The following is a 24,842-nucleotide window of genomic DNA, read 5'->3' as shown; positions in this document are numbered from 1 at the left end:
CTGTACCTCCTTGATGAATCTTAGAATAATAGAGCTAAAAGGATGCTTAGGTGGGTTGAACCATATGCCCCCAGCAAACAGACGTTCTCAATCTTAATCCACCTTCCTATGGGTGTAAATGCATTTGTAAATAGAACCCGTTAAAGAGGTATTATGGGTTAAAGTATGAACTCATTGGTGAATAGGAACTTAGAAGATACTATTTAGGTTTGGACAAACTGAATCGGGGTGGCCCTAATCTGTATTATTGAAGAGAAGCCAAAAATCAGAGAAAATCAGGAGGAGACCAAGGACACTGCCATGCAATGGGAGGCAGAGATAGAGAACAGGAACCCCAAGAATTGCAGCCAGCACCAGAATGCTACAGATTTGAAGGAGAAAGCATGGTCTCACCTATGCCTTGATTTTGGACTTCTAACCTCTCATACTGTAAGCCAATACATTGCCTGTTGTTAAACCAACCTGTGGCAGTCTGATATTATTTATAAATTCCAAAAAGAAATACTGATTATGTTTATTAACTAGTCTGTTCTTCTGGGCATGATACCCTTTGATTGATTTACATTCAAAGGCTTTACATTTATTTTATAAAAATCAAGATTAGGGCTTTGATTTGACCACATCATTAGGATGTGCAGGGTTGAGTCCCTGCCCCCTTGGTGGCCTATATAAACAATCAAGAACACAGGAGAAATACTCAGACGAAGAGAGACAGCTCCATAGACAGAGAGATGAGCCATTTGCCTGATAGTTTGCAGTACTGAGAAAGCCCTGAAAGAGTGGCGAACCCTCCAGCCTACAGCTGAGATCAGAAGGAGCTGAGATCATAGAGCCTTAGGAGGAAAGGGAAGCATGAACCCTCGCAGACATTGCCTGCCATCTTGCTTTAACGTGGCAAATGACTTTGGGTGAGAAACCAAGCAGTTAGGGCCTGTAACTATAAGCTTCTACCCCAAATAAATACTCTTCTTTATAAAAACCAACAGATTGCTGGTAACTTGCATCAGCACCCCTTCGCTGACTAATACACAACCCATCATGTAAATATTTGTCATACCAACCCTGGCAAACCAAGACGACATGGTCTGGTCAAACACCTGCATTTCATACCTGAGGAAGTGGAGCTCAAAAAGGCTGAATGACTTTTCTATGGTGAACTGGTGATAAAAGTGGGACTAGAACTTAAGTCTCCCAACTACCAGTTCAGAAAGTTTCCTTCTCCAGCACACACTACCCTTATGAAGCTGCTTCATCTCCACTCTCTTATAGCAAATGAGGGGTTGTTTTGCACCTAATAGTTATAGAGAAAAATATTTTAAAGTGGAATTATATTTCTGAGATACCTTGTCATATTCAGTTTTTAGAGTCAGGGATCAACCTTAAAGATGAATTGTCAGTGATCCAGTTCATTTCTCTGCACTGCAGTATATTCAAATGCTCCACTTCCTAGAGAAAGCCTTCTCTAATTCTCCTGGACAATCAATCCATCTTTCCTTATTTTCTTATTGCCTGTGGAATAGAGCTCTGTGCTAATGCTTATGTTGAGAGAACATAGTAGTACAGTTGAGAGAATGAGATCTGGAGTCAAAAGCGAATGAGGGTCCTAACTGCCGTTTACTAGATACTTAATGATTCTAAATCTATATTTCCTCCTCTGTAAACTGGGGGTGATGTTGATACTTCCCTTCTAAGGTTGTTGTAAACATTAATAGTGTATATGAAGTCCTTAATATAGTGCCTGACACATAGTGGAGTACTCAATAAATGTCTTAGTATTGGGTTGTGTCATGTTACACACTTACATGTCTGACTCCTCTGCTCAACTGTTACCTTCTTCAGGTTTAGAACCTTGACTTTGTTATATTTTTTAATTAGAAAAGATGTAGGTTTACAGAAAAGTCATGTGTAAAATACAGGATTCCCATATATTATGCCATATACCATACCATTATTAACACTCTATTAGCATAGCACAGTTTTTACAATTCACAAGAGAACATTTTTAGAATTGTACTTAACTATAGTCCATCATTTACAATCTAATTCACTGTATTGTACAGTCTTATGTGGTTATTTTTAAATTTTTTTCTGTTAACATATATACAACCTTAAATTTCCTCTTTAAATCACATTCACATATAAAAGTCAGTGCTGGTAATTACGTTTACAGTATCCCGTAAACACCATTCACTATCAAACTTTATGATCACCCCAAACAGAAACTCTGTAAATTTTAAGCATTATTTCCTCATTTCTACCCACAATCCAACCCTTGGTAACCTATATCCTAGATTTAGACACTATGAGCTTAGTTATTCTAATTATTTCATATCAGTAAGATCATATAATATTTGTCCTTTTGTATCTGGCTTATTTCACTCAATATGAAGTTTTCAAGGGTCAACCATATCGTAGCATGTATAAGAACTTTACTCCTTTTTATGACTGAATAATATTCCATTGTATGTATTTACTACATTTTACTAATCCATTCATCAGTTGATGACTACTTGGGTTGTTTCAATGTTTTGACAATTGTGAATATATTGCTGCTATGAATATCAGTATACACATATCTGTTCGAGTCCCTACTATCAAATCTTTTGGGCATACACCTAGAAGTGTGAATGCTGGGTCATATGGCAAATATATGCCAAATTTTTGGAGGAACTGCTAATTATCTTCTACAGTGGCTACACCATTTTACATTCCCACCAACAAGGCACAAGTGTTCTTATTTCTCTGCATCTTCTCCAAAACTTGTAATTTTCTGGGTTTTGTTGTTGTTGTTGTTGTTAGAGAATTGATGGGCTACAGAATATTTATGCATAAAATACAGGATTCCCAAATACCACCACACCACCAACTCATTGGGATTAATTGGTGTGGAATATTTGTTAAAATTGATATAACACATTTTTATAATTGAACTATTAATTAAAGTCCATGGTTGAAATTAAGGTTCCCTGTTTGTGAGTGTAGTTCCATGGATATTTTTTAAAATTTTTGTTCTGTTACCATATATATAATCTAACATTTTACCTTTCAATCATATTTGTATATATATATTTCAGTTCTGTTAATTGTATTCACAATGTTGTGCGACGATCACTACCATCCATTACCCAAACATCTATATCATTCTCAATAGGAACCCTGTACATTTTAAGCCATAATTTCCCATTCCCCGTCCCTTCCATAACCTGTATTCTAGATTCTGACTCAAAGAATTTGATTATTCTAAATATTTTATATCAGGGAGATCATAAAGTATTTCCCTTTATGTGTCTATCTTCTTTTACTCAACATGATGTCTCTTAGGTTCATCCATATTGTGTCGCATGTATCAGGACTTCATTCCTTTTTCTGGCTGAGTAATATTCCAATGTATGTATATATACCTCATTTGATTTATGTATTCATCAGTTGATGGATACTTGGTTGCTACCATGTTTTGACAATTGTGAACAATGCTGCTATGAACATCAGTGTGCAAATATCTGTTCAAGTCCCTGCTTTCAGTTCTTTGGGTATATACCTAGTAGTGGGATTGCTGGGTCATATGGTAATTCTATACTTAACTTTCTGAGCAACAACCATACTGTCTTGCACCGTTCTGAATTGTCATCAGCAATGAAGGAGTGTTGGTGTTTTTCTACATCATCTCCAATACTTCTTATTTTCCATATTTTTATATCAGCCATTATAATGGGTGTGAAATGGTATATCACTGTGGTTTTGATTTGCATTTCCCTAATGGCTAACAATATTGAGCATATTTTCCTGTTTTCTGCCTATTTGCATATCTTCTTTTTTTTTTAGATTTTTAATTTTTAAAAATTTATTCCTCTCCCATTGCCCCTTTATCTGCTCTCTGTGTCCATTCACTGTGTTCTGCGTCCGCTCACGTTATCTGGCAGCACTGGGAAACTGCATCTTTTTTTTGTTTTTGTGTCATCTTGCTGAGTCAGCTTTCCATGGCATGCGGGTCAGCTTACCACACAGGTCAGGAGGCCCTGGGAATCGAACCCTGGACTCTCCATATGATAGACAGATGCTCTGTTCAAGTTTTGTGCCCATTTTAAAATTGGGCTGTCTTTTTGTTGTTAAGTTGAAAGATTTCTGTATGTATTCTGAATATTAATCATTTATCAGATATGCAATTTCCAAATATTTTCTACAATTGTATAGATTGTCATTTAACTTTCATGACCAAGTCCTTTGCGGCACAAATTTCTTAATTTTGATGCAGACCCATTTATCTACTTTTTCTTTTGTTGCTTATGCCTTTGGTGTAAAGTCTAAGAAACATTGCCTAACACAAGTTTCTGAAGCTGCTTCCAGACATATTCTTCTAAGAGTTCAATAGTTCTAGCTCTTAGTTTTAGGTCTTTGATCCATTTTGAGTTGATTTTTGTGTATGGTGTGAGGTTGGGGTCCTTTTTCCTTTTTCTTCTTCTTTTTTTTTTTTTTTTTTTTTTTTTTTGCAAATGGAGAGCCAGTTTTACCAGCATCCTTTGTTGAAGACATAATACTTTTCCTATTCTTTCCTTATTGAATTATCTTTGCCACCTTTTCCAAAAATTAGTTACCATGAATACAAGGATTGATTTCTGAGCTCTCAATTCAATTCCATTGATCTATATGAATGCTCTTGTGCCAGTAACATACTGTACTATAACTTTGTAAATAAGTTTTAAGACCAGGAAGTATGAGTCCTCCAATTTCATTTCTCTTTTTAAAATGGCTTTGGTTATTTGGGTTCCCTCACCCTTCCATATAAATTTGTTTTTTGGCTTTCCATTTTTGCCAAGAAAGTTGTTGGAATTTTGACTGGGATTACATTGAATCCATAAATTACTTTGGGTAGTACCAACATCTTAATAATATTTAGTCTTCCAATCCATGAATATGGAATATCCTTCCATTTATTTAGCTATTCTTTGATTTCTCTTAACAGTGTTCAGTAGTTTTCTGTGTATAAGTCCTTTACATCCATGATTAGATTTATACCTAAATATTTGATTCTTTTAGTTGCTGTTGTGAATAGAATTCTTTTCTTGATTTTATCTTCCAGTTGGTCATTGCTTGTGCATAAAAATGCAAAGTTCTAAGAGTATGGTTGTGGTTTTTCACAATTTTCTGCATATAGTATCATATCATCTGCAAATAGGGAAAGTTTTACTTCTTCCTTTCCAAGTTAAATGCCTTTTATTTCTTTTTCTTGCCTAATTGCTCAGGCAAGAACTTCCAGTACAACGTTGAATAACAGTGATGACAGCGGGCATCCTTCTCTTATTCCTGATCTTAGAGAGAAAGCTTTCAACCTTTCACAATTTAGGATGTTAGCTGTGGCCTTTTCATATATGCCCTTTATCATGTTGAGGAATTTCCTTACTAGTGTTCAAGTTACTTTAATCATGAAGTGCTGGATTTTGTCAAATGCCTTTTCTGCATAAATATAGCTGATCAAGAGGGTTTTTTTCCCTACATTGTGTTAATGTGGTATATTACAAGGCATTAATTGATTTTCCTATATTGAACCACCTTGCACAATATGACAAAACCCACATGATCATGATGGATAATAATTGTGATGTTCTGTTGGATTTGATTTGCTAGTATTCTGTTGAGCATTTTCTTTTCTTTTTTTTAATTTATTTTTTTTAATGTTACACTTAAAAAAATGAGGTCCCCATATAACCCCCACCCCCCTCACCCCACTCCTCCCACATCAACAACCTCTTTCATCATTGTGGCACATTCATTGCATTTGGTGAATACATTTTGGAGCACCGCTGCACCACATGGATAGTGGTTTACATTGTAGTTTACACTCTCACCCAATCCACCCAGTGGGCCATGGCAGGACCTACAATGTCCAGCAACTGTCCCTGCAGTACCACCCAGCACAACTCCAATCCCTGAAAATGCCCCCACATTATATCTCTTCTTCCCTCTCCCTACCCTCAGCAGCTACCATGGCCACTTTCTCCACATTAATGCTACATTTTCTTCCATTACTAATCACAATAGCTCCACAATAGAATATCAGTAAGTCCACTCTAATCCATACTCTATTCCTCCATCCTGTGGACCCTGGGTTGATTATGTCCACTCTACCTCTATATTAAGAGGGGGCTTAGATTCCACATGGATGATGGATGCAATTCTCCTGCTTGCATTTGTAGGCACTCTTGGCTCCTTATTGAGGATTTTGAACCTATATTTATAAGAAATATTGGTCTTTAGTTTTCCTTTCTTGTGGTATCTTTATCTGGCTCTGTAATGAAGATGATGTTGGCCTTATAGAAGGAATTAGGGAATAATTCTCCTCTTCAACTTTTTGCATGAGTTCAAGCAGAATTGGATTACATCTTTTTGGACTGTTTCGTAGAATTCTCCTGTGAAGTCATCTGGTCCTGGCTTTTCTTTGTTGGGAGGTTTTGATTATTGATTCAATCACTATCCTAGTAATTGGTTTGTTGAGAATTTCTGTTTCTTCTTGAGTCAGGTAGATAGTTTGTGTATTTCTAGGAATTTGTCTATTTCATCTAGATTATACAATTTGTTAGTGTACATTTTTTCATATAAATGTTCTCATAGTCCTTTTTTTATTTCAGTGGGGTTGGTAGTCATGTCCCCCTTTTAATTTCTGATTTTAGTTGTCTCACTTTTATTTTTTATTAGTCTAGCTAAAGTTTTTGTTTTGTTTTGTTAAATTTATTTCTAAAAGTCACAAAGACAAAACTTTTAAAATGACACATTTATACTAAGGATGCATGCATAAACAAAGAAAATAAGCACAGAAATAAAAATGAACTTAGTAAATTACTATTTAGTACAATATTTTGGATACAAGTAGATTATCAAATTTAGCTAAAGTTTTTCCAGTTTTATTGATCTTTTCAAAGAACCAACTTGTTTTATTGATTCTCTCTCTATTTAATTTATCCTCACCTTAATCTTCATTATTTCCTCTCTTCTGCTTGCTTTGGGTTTAGTTTGACTTCTTTTCTTGTTCTTCCAATTTTAAGTTTAGGTCTCTGATTTGAAGTCTTTCTTCTTTTTAGTGTAGGCATTTAGAGGTATACATTTCCCTCTCAGCACTGCCTTTGCTGCATCCCATAAGTTTTGGTATGTTGTACTTTCATATTTCTTAGTTTTGCTTGTGATTTGCTCTTTAACCCATTGGTTGTTTAAGAGTATGTTGTTTAATTACCACATATTTTTGAATTGTCCATTTCTCCTTCTGATATTGATTTCTAGCTTCATTCCATTGTGGTGGTTGAAGAATATGTATTGTATGATTTCAATGTGTTTGATTTTATTGAGACTTATTTTGTGACCCATCATATGTTCTATCCTGGTGAAAGATCACTATGCACTTGAGAAGAATGTGTATTCTGTATTCATTGGGTGAAGTGTTCTATGTCTGTGAGATCTAGTTGGTTTAGAGTATTGTTCAAGTCTTATATTTCCTTATTGATCTTCTGCCTAAATGTTCACTCTGTTATTGAGAGTAGTGTATTAAAGTTTCCTACTATTAATGTACAACTACCAATTTCTCACTTCAAATCTGTCAGTATTTGCTTCATATATTTTGGGTCTCTGCTATTAGGTGAATATATATTTATAATTGCTACATCTTCTTCTTGAATTGACACTGTCATCAGAATATAATGTTCATCTTTATCCCTTGTAAATATCTTTACTTAAGGTCTATTTTATCAGATAGTAATATAACTTCCCCAACTCTCTTTTGTTTACTACTTCTATGATATATATGATATATATATGTATTTCTTTTCCCCATCCCTTCACTTTCAACTTACTTGCGCCTTTGAATTTAAGGAGAGTGTTTTGGAAATAGCATACAATTTGGTCATTTTTAAAAATCTTTTCTGCCAGTCTCTGCATTTTGACTTGAGAGTTTAGTCCATTTACATTTAAAATCACTACTAATAATACAAGACTTTCTTCTGCCATTTTACTATTTAACCTTTGTAAGTCTTATGCCTTTTTTGTCTCTCACTTCCATTAAAGCCTACTCTTTGTTTTGTATCATACTGAATGCCTTCTCTTTTCTATCTGGATATATTTTCTATCTGTTTTCTTTGTGATTACTATGGTGCTAAAATTTAATATCCTAAATATATTGCAATCATATTTGGCTTGAGTCAACTTAACTTCAATGCACATATACTTTTCCTATGTGCCTACATTACTAACTTTTTTTACTCGCTACCACTTATATTTTTGCACATTGTATGTCCTAAAACAGATCTATCATTTGTTTTTATGTATTTGCTTTTTATCACCTGTAGGAAGTAAGAAGTGGAGTTACATACCAAAAAATATACTCCAATAATACTATCATTTATAATTACCCAAATGGCTACCTTTATTGCAGGTCTTTCTTTTTTTATGCTGCTTTGACCCACTGTCTAGTGTCTTTTCCTTTCAATCTGAAGAATTCCCATTAGCATTGCTTATAGGGCAGGGCTAGTGGTGATGATTTCCCTCAGCTTTGTTATCTGAAAATGTCCTAATCTCACCTGCATTTTTGAAATAAGGTCTTCCTGGATGTAAAATTCTTGGCTGGCAGTTTTGTTTTGTTTTTCCCCAGCACTTTAAGTATTTCAACCCACTGCCTTCTTGCCTCCTTGGGTTCTGAGGAGAAACCAGCACTCAATTTAATTGGGACTCCTTTGAATGTAACATGTTGCTTTTCTCTTAAAGCTTTTCCTTTGCATTCATTAATGTGTTCAATATATGAGTGGGTGTATATTTCTTCATGTTTTTCCTGTTTGATGTTCTCTGGGCTTCTCAGATATGCATATTCACATCTTTTGTTAAGTTTGGGAAGTTCTCTGTCATTATTTCTTTGAAAATTCCTCCTGCCATTTTATCTCTTTCTTCTTCTGGGACTCCCAAAATGCGTGTATTGGTGCACTTGATGGTGTGCGAGAGGTGAATTTGCCCAAGGCAAATTCAGTGTGCATGGTTATCCCTGTTTTCTGGGCATCTATCTTGTCCTGGGATTTTACTTGTTAGTTCTTTTGGAGTTACATTTACAGGAGTTTGGTTGTACCTTCTTGTAGCAGTTTAGTATTATTTATAAATTCCAAAAATAGATATTGGATTATGTTGGTAAGTTGGTCTGTTCCTCTGGGTACATTAGATTGTTTTGGATTCAGAGGCTTCACTTTTACTTGATTAAATAATGATTAAGGCTTTGATTGGGCCACATCATTAGTATGTTGAGTTCCTGCCCACCAAGGGGGTGTGGAGTCATGGAGAAAACTACATGGCAAAGCAGAGGAATTAGTTGGAGTTTTCATGCTAGAGTTTTGAGTTGGACCCTGGGAAGAAAACACAAAAGAGAAAAACATGGAGGAATAGAGACAGCTCCATAGACATGGCAGAGGCCTGGGAAGAGAAATAGCCTGATAGTTTACAGCTGACCTTGTGGAGAGAACAGAGCAACTGAGCCCAGAGAGAAATGAGCCCTGGGAGAGAGATGAGACTTATCCCAGCCTACAGCTGATATTGGAAGAAGCTGGGACCATGGAGCCTTAAGAGGAAAAGGGAGGCTGAACCCTTGCAGACATTGGCAGCTATCTTGCTCCAATATATTGCAACAGACTTTGGTGAGGGAAGTAACCTATGCTTATGGCCTGGCAACTGTAAGGTTCTACCCCAAATAAATACCCTTTTATTAAAGCCAGTGGATTTCTGGTATTTTGCATCAGCACTGCTTTGGCTGACTAATACACCTGTTTCTCAAGAGACAGACAACCCTCTCCCCTGTGTTTTAAGCTGGCAGACTTTTGTCCTAAACTTTCTGCCTCTATAGGTTTTACTCTTCTTTGTTGTATCAAGCTGCCTTTGTCTGAAGGACAAATTCTTGGAGGAATGCAAAATAGGATTTTTCCAAATTGGACTTTCCTAAGCACAACAAGTCTGGGGACCCACAAAGGGGGCATGGACCACTCCAAAGTGCCCTGTGGAGCATATCAGTAAGGGTATTAGGAGCTTCTCTGATGGTTCCCCAAAGCTGAGCTTTCCTGGCATTGTTCCGAAAATGTAGTCCTTCAGCTAACTGTTACCTGCAACCCTGAGGAAGGATAGTATCTGTAAGTCTCTACCACAAAGACTATTTCATGGTAGGTTGAAACAATGGCTGCCACTGCCCTTGTCTGGGGCAGATTGTAACAATGGCTACAGCAACCTTTGTGCAGGAGGATTGAAACAAAAGACACCCACAGAGCCAGACCCCCAGGGATTTGAGTTTGCTAATTAAAAGCCATGATCAGTGATCAGCCATGCCCACCCCTGTTCTTGTTGAAGAGAGTTTTTCTGTCCCTTTCTGTCACCATCAGATAGCCAGGGACTGGAGTCCAAGGCAGTCTGCCGTGAGAATGAAGGTATGGGGGTGTGAGTCCCAATAGCCAGTGCTAAGGGAGAGTAACTTATGTTCTTTGTAGTAATTTGTTAGCCTCTTCTTCCCACTCTTCCCTGGAAGCTTTAGAATGTTCCTCTGTCCTCCAGAGTTTCAAAATAATTATTTCAGATGGTTCCTGCCTACTTAGTTGTTTTGGTGGAAGGAGTGATTCCTGGATCTCCCTATTTACCTAGATTCCCACTGTTTCCCAATTTTCTGTTTTTTAAATGGTAGCCATTCTAGTGCATGTGAAATGGTATCTCATTTCCCTAATAGCTAATGATGTTGAGCATCTTGTCATGTGCTTTTTGGCCAATTGTGTATCTTCTTTGGAGAAATGTCTGTTCAAGTCTTTTGCCCACTTTTAAAAGGGCTGTTTGTCTTTTTATTCTTGAGTGGTAAGAGTTCTGTATATATCCTGATATTAAACTCTTACTAATATGTGGTTTCCAAATATTTTCTCCTTTTGAATAGGTTGCCTTTTCGCTTTCATGATAAAGTCCCTTGATGCAAAAAAGTTTTTAATTTTGATGAGGCCCCATTCTTCTATTATGTCAAAAATCACTTAGCCATAAATGTGACTTTTATTTCTGAGTTCTTAGTTCTATTCCATTCATCCATATTTCTGTACTTGCACCAGTACCATTTTGTTTTGATTACTATGGCTTTGTAATAACTTTTGTTCTTTTTTAAAGATTTATTTTATTTATTTCTCTCCCCTTCTCTGCCTCCCCCCTCCCATTGCCTACTCTCTTGTGTCCATTCGCTGAGTGTTCTATGTCTGCTTGCATTCTTGTCAGTGGCACTGGGAGTCTCTATTTTGTTGCATCATCTTGCTTTGTCAGCTCGCCATGTGTGCAGTGCCACTCCTAGGCAGGCTGAACTTTTTTCGTGCAGGGCAGCTCTCCTTGCAGGGTGCACTCCTTGCACGTGGGGCTCTCCTACACAGGGGACACCCCTGCATGGCATGACACTCCTTGCTCACAGCAGCACTGCACATGGGCCAGCTCACCACATGGGTCAGAAGGCCCTGGGTTTGAACCCTGGACCTCCCATGTGGTAGGCAGATGCTCTATCAGTTGAGCACATCTGCTTCCCTGTAATAAGTTTTAAGATTAGGAAATGTGAGTTCTCAAACTTAGTTCTCCTTTTCAAGATGGCTTTAGCTATTTGGGGCCCTTACCCTTGCATATAAATTTCATGATTCTCTTTTCTATTTCTGCAAAGAAGACAGTCAGAATTTTGATTGAGATTAAGTTGAACCTGTAAATCTCTTTGGATAGTATTGACATCTTAACAATATTTACTCTTTTTCCATTCCATGAACATGGATTGTAGAAAATCAATCATAGAGGGAGAAATGGAAAATTCACAAATACATGGAAATTAAGCAATATGCTCTTAAGCAATCTATGGGTCAAAGAAGAAATCATAAGGGAAATTAGGAAATATCTTGAGGCAAATGAAAATGAAAATACAATATACCAAAACTTATGAGATGCAACAAAGGCAGTCTTGAGAGGAAAATGTATAGCTATAAATGCTTACATTAAAAAAAAAAGAAACATCTCAAGTCAGAGATATAATCTCAAAACTAGAAGAACTAGAAAAAGAAGAGCAAACTAAATCCAAAGCAAGCAGAAGGAAGGAAAACATAAAGATTAGAGTGAAGATAAATTAAATAGAGCAATAAAAACAATAGAATCAGCAAAACCATAAGTTGGTTCTTTGAAAAGATCAGTAAAACTGACAAATCTTTAGCTAGACTAATAAAGAAAAAAGAGAAGACAATTAAAATCAGAAATGAAAAAGGGGTCATGACTACCAACTCCATTGAAATAAAGAGAACTACAAGAGCATACTATGAACAAATATACACCAACAAATCGTATATCTAGATAAAATGGACAAATTTCCAGAAACACACAAACTGCCCACCTTGACTCAAAAAGAAATAGAAACTCTCAACAAACCAATTACTAGAAAGTGGTTGAATCAATAATCAAAACTTCCCAACAAAGAAAAGCCCAGAATCAGATGACTTCACAGGGGAGTTCTACCAAACAGTCCAAAAGATGTAACTCCAATTTTGCTCCAACGCTTCCAAAAAACTGAAGAAGAGAATCATTCCCTAATTCCTTCTATGAGGCCAACATAACCCTCATACCAAAGCCAAATAAAGATACCACAAGAAAGGAAAACTAAAGACCAATATTTCTTATGAATATAGGTGCAAAAATCCTCAACAAAATACTGGTAAACTGAATTCAACAGCACATCACAAAAAATATAAATCATGATCAAGTGGAATTTATCCCAGGTATGCAAGGGATCTCAACATAAGAAAACCAATAAATGGGACTTGGCGCATGACCTGCCCCACAAAGGGCCATGGAGCTGTGCAGTCACCACCATCGGCTACAACTCCCTTCTGCAGGTGTGGAAATTTGTTGCACTTTGGAGTTTTGCAAAAGGTGCAGTTTGGATTCTGCATTTCCCAGAGGGGCAGCTCGGTTTTGGATCTGCTGCTGGCAGTGGCAACAGCTAGAGCAGCTTTGTTAGTTGATTTTTAAATTTCTAAATGTTGTGGTTAGAGGCTTATATGCACAGAGAAAGAATCACCAAGTTAAATAAGCATATGGGTGATTGACAGGTTTTCCAAGAAATAACTTCACCTAGATGTGCAATAATAGAGAAAGGTCTAATGATGTAAGGCCCCAGCACCAGCAGTGGTAGTTCAGATACAGACCAGCGAGATGCAGCCACTCCAGAGCCTGAAGAACAAGAAGAAAGAAAACCTTCTGCCATCCAGCAAAAAAATACCAAACTCACTAGCATAACCACTGCTAAGTTATCCACTAATGCTAAAAGAATTCAGAAGGAGCTAACCAAAATAACCCTTGATCCTCCTCCTAACTGCAGTGCTGGGCCTAAAGGAGAAAATATTTATGAATGGTTATAGACTATACTTGGTCCATCATGTTCTATATAAGAAGGTGGTGTGTTTCTTCTGGATATCACATTTTCATCAGATTATCCATTTAAGCCATTGAAGTTTACTTTTTGCAGCAGAATCTATCACTGTGACATCAACAGTCAGGGAGTCATTTGCCTGGACATTCCTAAAGACAACTGGAGTCCTATTTTATTGCAAAGGTCTTGCTGTCTATATGTTCCCTTTTGACAGATCCCTGCAGATCCTCTGGTTGAAAGTATAGCCACTCAGCATTTGAGCAACAAAACAGAACAAGAAAGGATAGCCAGACAATGGACCAAATGATATGCAACATAACTCACGTAATTTCTGCAGTGTGAAGGGACAGAAGGCATCTTCTCACTATGCTACAAATCTTTATAGCCTTTACAATATAGACTTCTGTGTTTATATTGTACTGTTTGTATTCTCTGCTTTTATCCTTTGGAGACTGGGAGATTCCCCAAAAAGTTAAATGCTATCAAGAGTAGAACTTTGTAGCTGTAAATTAGTTATGTTCAAAATACCTGCTTACAAGCCTTGCTTCGTTGGCATATCAAAATGTGTTTTGTGATATACTAAGGACACTGGTCCTGAAATCTACCAAATATTATAATGGACTTTAGCCTCACTCACTATCAGTATGAAGTTACAAAAGCACCATAGAGGACCAGGAATTATGTCATTTATATTAAACCCAGATCTACTTCTGGGTATGTGCTACATGCTGTTGTGAAATGTTTTACTTTTTACCTTTGTCAGTTTGTAATGAGAGGATTTCCTTACCTTTGTAGCTCAGACAGCTACATCTCAAACACAATAAACAAGCTCCTGAAGGCATTAAAAAAATAAGAAAATCAATAAATGTGAGACTACATTAACAGAACAAAAGGGAAAAAACACATGATCAACTTAATTTATGCAGAAAAGACATTTTACAAAATTCAGCACCCTTTCTTGATAAAAGCTCTATGAAAACTAGGAAGAAAAGGAAACTCCCCTCAACATGCTAACGGGCATCAATGAAAAGCCACAGCTAAATCCATACTCAGTGGTGAAAGATGGATAGCTTTCCCTATGATACCAGGAATAAGACAAGCGTGCCATAGTCTCAACTGTTATTCAACATTGTCCTGGAAGTTCTAGCTAGAGCAAAAGAAAGAATAAAAGGCATTCAAGTTGAAAAGGAAGAAGTAAAACTTACCTTATTTGCAGATTATATGATCCTATTTACAGAAAATCCTTAAAAATCTATATCAAAGCCACTGGAACTAATACATGAATTCAGCAAGTGGCGGGTACAAGATCACTATGCAAAAATCAGTATTGTTTCTATACCAGTAATGAAAAATCTGAAGAAGAAGTCAAGAAAAAAATCTATTTACACTAGCAACTAAAAAATGAAATATCTAGGAATAAATCTAACCAAGACGTAAAGTACTTGCACACAGAAAACTATAAGACATTAGTATAAGAAATCAAAGAAGACCTACATAAATGGACTTTGTTAATTTTGTACCCATGAGATCTTTGACAGTGTTGTCTGGTACCTACTTGATATCCAGTGTTTGCAGACAGGAGGGAGACAGGAAAGAAGGGAGGAAGGGAAGAACAGTTGTGGGGTACAGCTGAGCTCCAACCTAGGAATCCAGAGACCTGGGTTCAAGCCTCAGTTTTCCCAGCTCTACTGGCTCTAGAACATTAAGCCAGTAAGTCAATATCTAACATTCTCTTTATCTGCAAAAGAGTTTACTAATGCCCCCTTTATAGCATGCTTTGAGGATAACTTGAGACAATGTATGTGAGACTATGTTTTAAGCTGAAATGGACATCGTCATTTCTTAAGAGAATCGTCATTGTTATGACAGTATCTGCCTTCATTGCGTCTTTTATTTTACACAATCAATTAATTTGTCACCCTGCAGTGACTGCACATCTGGGCTGGGTGCTGTGGGGAGGTCTTTGCATTCACGATGTTTGCGTATGGAACAGAGGTTAGAACCCTCAGCCTCTGCCTCCAGCCATGACAGTTGGCTGGAGTTGCCTGCTGGGTGGGGGCCATCTCAGCTCAACCTACTTACCTCTGTGAGTGTCCAGCATCATGAGTCCCTGAAGTGACCCCTACCAACACACACATGCCAGGCCCGCTCAAGCTTTTCTTTGGAATGTTATCAAATGTCACTAGCATCATTTTCTCATTCCCCTCATAACACACATTTTGAAGTGGCAAGCTGTATTTCCCATTAAGTAAATGGTACAGTGGCTCAACCAGGAGACAGAGGGTGGCTTGATGCCAATGGAAAAGAAAGCCAGGGGCTGATTTCTGACAGCCCACTTGCTCACTCTGAGCTCCACATACAAGACCTGCTCTAGGACATTCATCTCTTCTCACACACTGAGGTTCTGTCTCCTTAGTTATAAATCCCCAGGTCAGTAGGTCTGGGGGCCCCTGGAGAAACACAAACACAGGAAATTTCATTTCAATGCCTCTTCTACTTCACCAGAGATCCATGAAGCATTTTTGGTAGAAAAACTACTCCTTATCATAAACCCTCCTTGAGAACCTTCCCTGAAATCCCACACATCCAAATTCAGATTTCTTCAACTTACTCAATTCATCTGAATGAGGCATTGAAGCAGATATTGAGTCAGTATCATAACTCTGGAGCTTGTGTTTCTCCTGTATGTTTAGAAAGTTTAGCTCACATGAGTATCGCTTTAGTTTTCTATTCCTGCTGTAAAGAACTACAGAAATTTAGTGATTTAAAACAAGGTGTCAGCAGGGCTTCTTTCCATCCTGGAGGCTCCGGGGAGAGAATTGGCCTAGCTTCTGTCCATCTTCAAAGCCAGCGAACGCCAGTTCTGTCTTTCTCACATCCCATCATTCTGGTGCTGACCCTTCTGCCTCCCTCTTCCTCATTTAAGGACTTAATTATTTTGGGTCCATCCAGATAATCCAAAGTAATCTCCCTCTTTTTAAGGTCAGTTGATTAGCACCTTAATTCTACCTCTTACCTTAATTTGCCCCTCCCATGTAACATAACATTTTCACAGGGTGTAGGGATTAGGAAGGGGACATCTTTGGAGGCCATTATTCTACCTACCATACATACTGAGAGTGACTTTGGGATCCAAGGATGTCTTCATAGCAAAATTTGTCAAACTATGACCCATGGGCCAGACATCTATTTTTGCAAATAAATTTTTATTGGAACAAAACCATGCCCATTTCTTTATATATTATCTATGGCTGCTTCCATGTGAAAATGGCAGGATTGAGTATTTTCAACAGTCTACATGATACACAAGCCTAAATTATTTACTCTCTAGCCCTTTAAACATTGTTTACCTATTCTTTCTATATAGATCCTCACTCAGGGACCTTGTGAATGTATTCTTCATGCTTTTTGCCTCCCCCTCCCCACTTTTAAAAAATTCCTAACATGTTTCTGTCTGACTTTCCACTATTCCTCCATTTTCCTCAGTTGTCCTAAAACTACCAAACCTGTGTTCCATAGAGTGTCAAGTCTACTTTGATACGTCCCATTCCTTCTGCTTCAAATACATTTATCTTTGTCTTCTGCCAAGAAGTCTCCTACTGATCATTTAAAACTCTGCCAAGGCAAAACTTCCTACAGGAGGTCTTCTCCAGCACCCCCACCCAAGCAGAAATACTTACTCCTATTCTCAAAACAATCTTTCCAGACTGTAAGCACCTTGAAGGCAGTGACTAATATTTTTATCTTTCTTGGTATCCCTCTGCATTTGGGATGGGGACTGACACATATTAAATATCCAATAAATGTTCTTTGAATTGAATAGTACTTTATATATTGCCAGTCAGTAAGAGACACAGTGAAGTAGCAACAACAGATTCTGTAAAGATTAAAAACTTATTCCTGCTGTTTTCACAGAGGGAATGGCTGTTTGATCCTGGAGATGTCAGGTCCCTTCACCCAACCTCAGTCTCTTCACCTGTGAACCAAGGAATTGGATTAAATATTGTCTCCAGGGCCCCTTCCAACTTTAATGGTCCTCTCTATCCTAAAGGATTTGACCTGGTTCTTGCAAATGCCAGGGGGGAGAGATTTCCCACATTTGGCTTGTACCCTGCAGAGTTGGATATTATCCAAAGCATGTATCATTCATAGCTTTGCTTTGAGTGTGTGACTGACAAGGACTGAGGAAATGGGGAAGGAAGGAGTAGAGGAGAGCAAAGAGTTGGTAAACTAATCTGGGAGAATCTCTTGTAAGTATCCACTATTTACCTTTCTCCAGGAACCAGTTAGAAGGCAGCACACATGCCCTAGAGTGTTAAGGCCAGATAGTCTGCACACAAGCCCCAACCCTTAAATCTTTGCAGCAATTCCATGCCTGGAGCTCTGTTCTTTGACTAGAAACTCACCCCAAATCCTTATAATTATATGGGAATCATAACAAACTCAATGTTCTCCAAGTTATCATGTTTCCCACTCTTCCCTACACCTCCCTCATATCTGCCAGTTATTCTACTCTTGTACCCCTCACTGGCAGTTCTGGACACATCCTCTTCCTGGTCCTCTATATCCCATCACTTATGAAAATATATTGGTTTTTCCTGCCAGATGTTGCCTCAAATTTAACGCTTCTCTTCCATCCTATTGCCACCACCTGCCTAGGCTGCACTGCTTCCAACAGGGTCTTCCTGGTATCCCTAACTCTAGCCACTCCCAAATATAGCCATCTTGCCTATTCCTGCCAGCCTAATTGTCGTAAATTCCCCACTTCCCCCAGACCACTCCCCTGTTAAAGCTACAATAACTCTTTGCTGTTCCAGCACCTATTATAGTCTCCTCTGCCTGATTATATAACCTGGCCGCACTCTGATTTGGTAATCTTTTCTCTTCAGCACTCTCTGCTCAAGAAGACCCATCACCTCACTGTTTTACAATTCATTTTGGTCTCCATGCCTTTCCTCCTTTGGTTATCTTCAACTGGCTTTTAATTCAGTTTAGTTCAGTGCAGTTCCACTAACATTTATTAGGCATCTGTTCTGTTCAAACCACAAGTAAACATTGGCCACTCCCTTTCCTTCCCTGGTGATCCAACCTGCCATCCACAGTTTTCCCTTGTTGTTTTAGTTCCCTGTCTGGATGTTCCTTCTCCCCTCCTGGACCACACATTCCTGGAGAGCAGGGACTATGTGTTTTGCTTATTTGTACCCCACACTGAGGGCTGCCATTAATCTCAGACATCCTCCTTTCCAGCCTCATCTGCCATTTCCTTTCAGACCTGCTGGCTTCTGTAAGTTGATGATTATAGTATCTACCTCACAGGTTGTTTTGAAGATTAGAGATATTATGCGCTGGGTGGATCCTTAATTGATGGTTGCTATAATTGGCATTGTACTTTTTATCTATCCTTCCCATGGTCCTTCAGGTTTTGGTTTTTATGCTCTTAAATTTGTAGAGTGAGAGTGAGAGAAGTAACAAAAGGGATTTTTTCACTACTAGATAAACATTTTCCTTGCCCCTAAATCCTGACTGGAAAATTCTATGCTCTATCCCTAAATTACAGTTGAGAAATGCATCTCATTTCACCTATTCATAAGGTAAGCATTTATTAAATGCTTACTGTTTACCAGGCACTGTTCATGGCTTTCTATTAGAAATTTCAGTGACCTTTTTGGTAAATGAGTCATTCCCCATTCTTCCTCTCAGACCCAGCCCTCCCTCCCTAAGAGGAGGTGTGGTATGGGAACAGTGCAATTCAAGGTTTTCATTAAGGACTTGATCCTCAGTCTTAGCCGTGTAGACCTCACTGACTCTCCACCCTCCCAGGTTCTTCTGAGGTTGTGGTTGCCAGCTGCCAGCGGGGGCCTTTATCTACTGGTTGCCAGGACTATTCAGGCTCAGAAAAATAATTTTTAATCCAAACTACAACTATTTGAAATTCATTCAAAGTGTAGCAGTAATTCATTCATTCAATAAATTCAATCAGTGAATAAATTCAATTCAGTAAATGTTTGTTAAATTAAAGCAATCACTTACCAAGCCTGACTGAGCAAAGTGTCTGCTGTATATTTCTGCAATAAGCTTTGTAATATGATGTTTTTAAAGGATCAGTATTCCCTTATTTACTATTACTTCAAATAATACTAATGCTCATCATTTAAGACCTTTTAAACTAGATTCCATGGCATTGGGTGATAAATGCCAGAAGAACCACCAAAATATAAACAATCAAAAACAAATAGCCCTTGGCTAATAGCAAAGTAACTTAAAAAAAAATTACTATCAGAATGTGTTATGTAGATTATTTCAGTTCTAAACTGTTCTGTTAAATAATTGAAATATATATTATTGCAAAAGAACCCCAAATGTCAGAAATGACAACAAAACATTTACAGTCCTTGTCTGAATGTGTGTGTTCAGGGGGAGATTGATATAAGCCAATATTTTCTACCTAGCCTGCACATTTATGTTGGCAGGATTTCACTGGTAAATATTGGTTTAAACCAAACATTGAAATCTTTAATCACATTTAAACAGACACTGCATTATACCATCAGAAAGGGAGAAACAGGGAAAGAGTGAGCACGACTGATAGCTACGATCTTTCAAGGGTAAAAGGGAGAAATCAGAATTAAGCAAAACTCTACAGAGGTAGAACTGCCAAGAAAACCATTTCTGAAATGCAGAATGTTGTTTTTCTAAAGTCTGGAGCTGAACTCAGTTAAGTGACATAGTTGACAAACCAGGGGAAATTAGGGCAGGAACGGAAGTATGGCTGAATTAGGAGAAACTGGCCAAAAGAAAGTGAGCTAGCTGTGACATAGACAGTATTGGCTTCTTTCTCAGATTCTCATACAATTCTTGTTTGCTACTGTGTGGAATTGGGTTGCCATGAAAGCTGGGGTCTAATTTTATACTTTTGCGTATGATAATTGGAAGTTCTGACTCTGTCCTATAAAACAACTGCTTGTCTGCCTACAGAAACTGCAAAAAGGATACGATTAGCCTTTCCTACCACACACACAACTCCCCCCAAAAACCCCAACCTAGAAATAGTCACTTAACTTTCTTTGTTTTGCATCTCCATTCACTTTGAATGATTCTTATTGAATCATCCAAGACTCCATAAATCACCTCAACAGCCTGTGAGTCTCCTGCTAGAATGTTCCTTCCTCCCACCCCCTAACACGCACCTCTGCATTACCTGAATCCCTTCTCTCATTTCAGACACAGCCCTGGATGCTGAGATGTCTGCTAAGGAAGTCTTCAGTGGGGACAGGCTATTTTATGTCTGAAAGTCTCTGATTAACTCTGGGTAATTTAATCATTGCAGCCTACAATTGGGGGGAAGATGATAAGATTTCAAAGAAGCAGGGACCCTGCTGAGATGAATCCTCAGTACCACTGAAGGCTGAGAGAAACATTGCTTTAATTTTTATTTGTTTCTTGTCTTTATTTTTTAAAAATTTTCCTCAGCTCCCAGAAGAGACTGAGGAGGTGGGACTCCCAGGGAAAAAAATGATGAAAATGAAAGATAGACAGGTTATCCCCAAACATGGCTGTGGATGGGAATCACCAGATCCATTCTAAAATGGAGTAAATTCCTAGAATCCACCCTGTAGAGATTGATCCAATACCTGTGGGGTTTAGCCTGGGAATTACCTTCAGGAGATTCAAATGCAGCTCTTTCACAGGCTGATGTGGTGGATCATAAATGTTAGATTCAGGCCAGATTAGAAACAGAGTTCCAGCATGTACCCAGTGTGTGGCTGTGGGCAGGTTGTGTAACCACCTATGCCTTAGTTTGTGCCTGTAAAGTAGTGATAACTACCTAATGGAGTTGTTGCAAAGATTGAATGAGATAAATACTGCCTGATTTATGGTAAATTAAAAATAAAAGTTAAGCCAAGCCTTGGAATTACTCAACTGAGGCAGCCCCTATGGCATTCTGAATTGTGTAGAGCCCAGACACTGAAGGCAGACTCCGAAGTTTGAATCCTGTCTCCACTAAGCTGTGACTCTGGGAAAGTTACCACACCTTTCTATTTCTCATCTATAAAGTGAGCATACATTAATAAATAAGTTAACAAATTATGAGGAAGATTAAATTAAATTGTGCTAAGAAATAGTGACGGCACTCAATAAATATTAGCTACAATTATTATTACATCTCTTTTAATGCAAGCATTTGTGGCAGAATGAATGTTGGCTTTGGAGTGTTCAAGTCCTGGCAGTAGCCTTATGATCTAGAACAGCTTATCCAATAGAAATATAATGCAAGCCCCATACGTAATTTTAAATTTTCTAGTAGTTACATAAAAAGAAATAGGTCCATTTTCATAAAAATACTTAACATGATACAATATATCCATATTATCATTTCAACATGTTATGATATATAAAAATTTAATGAGATACTTTACATTATTTGTAGTATAAAGTCTTTGAAATACAGTGACTACTTTATACTTCCAGCACATCTCACATCAGACTATCCACATTTTAAGGGCTCAGTAGCCACATATGGCTAGTAACTACTGCATTGGACAGTGCAGAAACTCTAAAGCATGCCCCCTCAGTTTAATAAATCTTAGTTATTTTGCTTGTAAAAAATGGAGATAATTTTAATAGCTTTGACTGTACGGAGGAAATGAGCAAACTTGAAACTGCTTTGTCAATTGGAAAAGATGGTATGCAGCTGACTTTCTTGTCTCTGCAACATTTGCACTCTCAAACACAATTCATTTCTCACCTGGTGACATGCCTGAAGTGCTGTGTGATCTGAGACATCACCGAGGAGAGATCACATGGAGGCCACTTTCCTCTAGGCAGACTAAGGAGATTTTAACTAATAATGCTTTAGAGGGCAAGAAGAGTTCTAGCCATCTTCCCCTCCCCGCTCTCCACTTCCACTCCCAACAGCAAACACCTTTGCTGATACTCTTCACCGGTGTTTGAAATTCCTTCCAGAACTTTCATTCTACAAATAAAGGTAAGGTTACAGTATAAATAACCCTCCCATTACTCTGTTAGCCCCCTGGTTCACTACTGCTTAAGCACCTAAATTTTCCTACAAATAATAATCCCTAGAATTAAGAATTTACCAAATTCTTATTCTCTTTCCCCATCCTATAATTCTTACAACTTTCTGCTATCAAATCAGTAATTCATCTTCTTAAAAGCTGTGTTGTAGTAGAGTACTAAATTAAGAATCAGAAAACCTAGATTCAAGTCTCTAGGTTCTGCATTTACTAGCTATGAAATTTAGGGTGAGACACTGACTCTTCCTCTGTGAAAAAGAGACAAAACACCTCCCTGACAAGGTATAAGGATTAAAAGAGATGATACATGGGAAATTGCTCTATAGTAGAAAAGCATTACACAACTGTAAATGGAATTAAGATATCTACCAACCACTTTGAGCATGCCATTCTTTTGTTGAGCAGCTTTTAGTGGTTCCTCTCTTATTCCCAGATAAAGTCAGATTCCGTAGTCTAGCATAAAATGCTCTCCAACAGTTGACCGTGACCACCCTACTTTTCAAGTTTATCCCACTCTATCATCTTACTCAAACTCAGCGTTCTAACCAACCAGGATGGAATGGTCTGACCTATTTCTAGTTTCATACCTTAGCTCATGCTGTTCATTATCACACTGAATATCTTTTATTTCTCAAAATTGTACCCATTCTTTTTTTTATTTAAACTTTTTGTTTTGAAATAATTTCAAGCTTACAGGACATTTGCAAAAATAATACAAAAGTAATACAAAGTCCTCCAATATACCTCCTACCCAGATCCCCAGATTTACCAATTTCTAACATTTTGCCACATTTGTTATGTCGTTCTATCTACCCAGATACCTAGCTATGTTTCTATCTATTGTCTAAACATTTAAGAATAGGTTTTATACAGCATGTTCCTTGAACGCATAATACTTCCATGTATGCTTCCTAAAAACAGGATAGTCACTTATTTAACCATATTAAATACAATTATCAAGTTCAAGAAATTTAACATTAATGTAAAGCATTTAGTCTATATTCCAGTTTTTTTCAATTATGCCAGTAATATCTTTTTGAGCATTTTCTCCTTCATTATTAGCTGTAGTCCAGGATCATAGATTGCATTTAATTGTCATTGTCTTTTTAGTTTCCCTCTCTCTTTTTTTAAATTGTCATGACATATATTTTACATCTCATCCACTCCCAAGCAGGCAATTCAGCGGGTTTAAATACGTTCACAATGTTGTGCTACCCTTCCTACCATCCTTTACCAAAACTTTCCCTTCACCCCAAACAGAAACCTTATATTAGCTCTCCATTTCTCCCACCACACCTGGTTACCTATATTCTACTTTGTCTCTATCAGTTTGCATATTCAAGTTATTTCATATAAGTGGAATGACACATTATCTGTCTTTGTCTCTGGCTTATTTCACTCAAAATGGTTTCTTTATGGCTCATCCATGTCTCAACATGTATCATGATGTCATTCCTTTTTACAGCTGAGTGATACCCATTGTGTGTATATATACACATTTTATCTATTCTTTTGCTGATGGGCACTTGAATTGCTTCCATCTTTTAGATATTATAAATAATGCTGCTGTGAACACTGGTTTGAACAAATATTTGTTCAAATCCCTACTTTTAAATTTTGATTATATTCTTAGGAGTGGGATTACCAGGTCATACATATGGCAGTTTTATGGTTCACTTTTTGAGGAACTACCAAACTATTTTTCACAGTGGCTACCCCATTTTTCATTCTCACAAGCACTGTACTAGGGTTCCTAATTCTCTGGATCCTTGTCAGTACTTTTTTTTTAAATAGCCATTCTAGTGGTCTGCCCATTCTTCTCTACCTGGCCTCCATACTTCTCCTGATCTCCCTGTCTCCACATGTCCTTAATATATCTCTGCTGCCTCTGAATTTTGCCTGTATCACTCTTATGAGGGCTGTCAGACTCTACTTTGGATTTTAATAGTGCTTGTTGCATAGAGACTGACAATAAGGTCCCTGAATACGGCTACTTGGTGAGTATTAAATAATAAAATCTGCATGTAATTTTGCAAATGTCCCCTTGAAAGGGAGAATGTTCCCCATATTAAAACAAGCCAACCTAGAAATCTAATCTAGACATGAATGCAAAAAATATATAGAGCTCCTTAATTATATTAGCATTGACTAAATCAGCAAAAGGAAGGTCATTTGTTTGGAAGCTAGCAAAATAAGAACCAGGAACAACAATTCCTGACATGTCTCCAATACTCTTCAGTAGAAAGGCCCCTTTCCTTTTGGTCATGGCTATCCCATCTATTGGTATGTTGGACAAGCCAGTAGTTCAACCAATATTTTTTGAGGTTTACTAAGTAATAGATGCTGTGCTGCAGAGAGGCCCACCCAAAATGACATGCTTTCTATCC

At 37.7% G+C, this 24,842-nt stretch overlaps 1 protein-coding gene and 1 pseudogene across 6 annotated transcripts in view; both read left to right on the top strand.

Annotated features, from left to right (window-relative positions):
- The window catches only part of PDE4B (phosphodiesterase 4B), a 778,920-nt gene that overhangs the window by 696,054 nt on the left and 58,024 nt on the right, over positions 1–24,842 (top strand). The window lies entirely within an intron of this gene.
- On the top strand, positions 13,017–13,739 carry LOC101411836 (ubiquitin-conjugating enzyme E2 E3 pseudogene; annotated as a pseudogene).

The sequence above is a fragment of the Dasypus novemcinctus genome, chromosome 9 (assembly GCF_030445035.2).
Source record: "Dasypus novemcinctus isolate mDasNov1 chromosome 9, mDasNov1.1.hap2, whole genome shotgun sequence".
NCBI lineage: Eukaryota > Metazoa > Chordata > Mammalia > Cingulata > Dasypodidae > Dasypus > Dasypus novemcinctus.
Note: the sequence above shows the minus strand (reverse complement) of the source record. Positions and strands in the feature narration are given on the sequence as shown.